This window comes from Carlito syrichta, unplaced genomic scaffold (genome assembly GCF_000164805.1).
Source record: "Carlito syrichta isolate Samal-C Ts95f unplaced genomic scaffold, Tarsius_syrichta-2.0.1 Scaffold120529, whole genome shotgun sequence".
In the NCBI taxonomy this organism is placed as follows: domain Eukaryota; kingdom Metazoa; phylum Chordata; class Mammalia; order Primates; family Tarsiidae; genus Carlito; species Carlito syrichta.
The window spans coordinates 227,157-230,068 of record NW_007064625.1 but is presented as its reverse complement, the minus strand read 5'-3'; positions in this window follow the sequence as shown (position 1 = coordinate 230,068).

Sequence of the window (2,912 nt, the reverse complement as noted above, 5' to 3'; positions counted from 1 at the left end):
GGGCCACCAGGCTGGGACCTGCAGGGCTTGGAAGGCAGGTGAGAGGCCCAGGCCCAGGTTAGGGCTCCTGTCTGACCTCCCCACCCTCTTGGAGGCCACAGAGGGGGTCTCAGGCTGCTCTGGTCCAGCTTCCCCCACAGGGCCTGCTGCTAAAGGGCCCAGCCTGCCACATGCCTGTCTGAGCAGGACAGAGCTGCAGCCCCCTGGGGAGTCCCTAGGACGCCCCCTCACCAGGATCTCAATTTTACTCCAAGACGGCAGTTTCAAAGGACTGTTGTTCCTAGGATGGGGGCGTTTGCATCAGGAAGCGTGACCGGCCTGTGTCCTGACTTCTTGTGATGTCTGGACCGTCTTCTTTCCTTTGCTCCCAGGGGAGCTGCAGCCTCCGCAGGGGCACCGTGGTGGCCTTCTCGGCCCAGCTTGCCCATCCCAGGGTTGGTCGGGGGTTTCCAGGGCAAGGCTCCCCGGGGCCCCAGGGTGGCAGCTGCTCAGTGGAGGTGGACGGGTGGTCTGGGAGAGGCGGCAAAGCTGCTATTATTTCCCCTCACCCAGAGGAGCAGCGAGAGGCCCGGAAAGTGCTGGGTCCCAAGGGGCCTGTCCTTCCTACCACCTCCCCTCCTGGAGACCCAGTGAGCTGTGGGGCCTGGCACGGGGCTGCCACACCCTCTTGCCAGTTTTCCTGACCCATGGACTGTGAGTTTAAACAGTGCTGCTGACCTCCTGCTGGTGCTGGATGTCAGAGGACCTCCAGGAGAGGCAGGGGGTACAGGAGGGGGTGTCCCACTGACTCTCAGCCCCAGATGCCCTGCCACCTTGAGGGGGCAAAGCTGATCTGGCTGTGGACTTTTGCTTCAAAAGTGAGTTTCTGCTACCGTGCGAGAACAGCCTGCCAGCTAATTAAACTGATGCCTCCCTCCGGGGCGGGTCGGTCCCTCCAAGCCCATGTCCCATCTTGCAAGTAGCTCTTTCCGTCCACTGTCTCCAACGGCTCAGAGGGCCCCCTCCTTGGATCCTGAGGGCCACAGGATCTCAGCAGGCCCGCCCAACCACCCAGGGAGTCAGGAAGCCGGACAGTCCTTTGAGTAGCCTGGGAGCAGTTGTTCTGACCCTCCCCTTTGGGGTCCCAACTCCCAGGGCTGCAAGGGGAGGAAGGGAAGGCGTTCTCAGCTGTAGGGAGCTGCTGCCCATGTGGGTGACATTGCAACTGATTGTCACATCGTCTTCTGGGAGGACCTAAGGGGACCCAGAGCAGGAGCTGAACTTCCCCAACTCTGAGGTGTAGATAGTCCCCCCATGGCGGCCATACCTGGGGAGACAAGCACGTTCAGAGATGAATCCTGGGGGTAAAGACAGAGGCATTAAAAATAAACATGGCCACACTGTGGCTCACACCTGCCATTCCAGCATTTTGGGAGGACAAGGTGGGAGGTTCACTTGAGCCCAGGAGTTCCAGCCCAGCCTGGGCAACATAGTGAGACCTTGTCTGTACAAAAAAATTAAAAAATGAGCTGGGCGTGGTGGCCAGTGCTTGTAGTTCTAGCTACTTGAGAGGCTGAGGTGGGAGGATCGCCTGAGCCCAGGAGGTCAAGGCTGTTATGAGCCGTAATCATGCTACTGCACTCCAGCATGGGTGATAAACGTGAGAGCAAATCAGCCCCCTCCCTCACGGGTGTTTAGGGCTGTGCCTGGCAGGCTATGGGACTGAGTAAGGCCACTGCCCTGGCTTCTGGACCCGACCCTCCCCATCCTGGTGTCCAGTCTGTAGCTGCCTCCCTGGAGGGAACCTTCCTGCACGCCCACCCCTGCCCCCAGGAGTCCAGCTCTGCCTGAAGCAGATGGCCCGACAGCTGGACCGAGTCCCCTCCACGGCGCCACATCCACTTTGTAGTTTGGAAGTTGTTCCTCCCCCAGATGGGAAGCAACTCCGACTGAAAGGAGCAGAGGCCTGAGGCTTTGATCCTGCCAAGGATCTGCAGAGTATTGGACTGGGTTCTCCTCCAACTGTGCGGAGCCAGACCTGTCCAGAGGAGACAGTCCTCTGGCACTCACCCCCTCCTCCCCTGACCGCTCGGTCTTGTTGGTGTCGATACAAGAACTGCCCGGGGACGTGGGGAGAGCTGGGTAGCCCGTGGCCTGGCCTGTGGGCAGAGCGCCTCCCTGCCACCCCCGCTGCTCCTGGTCGGGCCCACAGTTTGGTTGGCAGGGTGGGGGTCCTCAGGCCTTGGGGAGAGCTGCGGTTGGGGAGGAGGTCTTGGGGAGACATGGGGTGGGCCCGGCTCAGAGAGTGACTCGCGTGAATGTGCCCGACGGGCTGCCGGGTGGCTCAGGGTGGGGCTGACCAGGGTCCCTGTGAGCCCCTCAGCATCATCGTGTCACTCTTAGCAGCACTCTTAGTCTAGGTTGCCCAAACTTGAGGAGGGCAAGAGGGGCTTCCGGCCACGCCCCGACATCTCCAAGCCCTTGAAGCCTGAGCTGCCTCCAAGCCTGCTTTCCAGATGCTGAATTGGGGCTCAGAGAGGGTCAGGGACTCTCCAGGCTGCACAGCTGCCCCAGGCCTGGGTTGTCTGTTGAAAGGTGCTCGCAACTGCTCTTGGTATCATCTCCGTCCCTGGACGATGATAGGGTGGCTTCACAGTGGCCGACTGCAGCACAGGGGCTATTTTGGAGTGGGGACTGGAGCCCTGCAGCCCAGAAGGCCAGAGGCCATCCCCTCAAGCCCCGCCCCTTCCTTCTCTTTATAGTGGGGAAGCCGAGGCTCCCGTTTGCCAGGGACTTGTGCCGGTCAGTGCAATGCAAGGCCTGAGGTGGGCCCGAGGTGGGCCACAGCCGTCAGGAAAGGATGAAGTGGCACCTGCAGCCTTTCATCTGGTTCCAGTTCGACTCAGAAGTGACACTTTTTTTTTTTTTTTTTA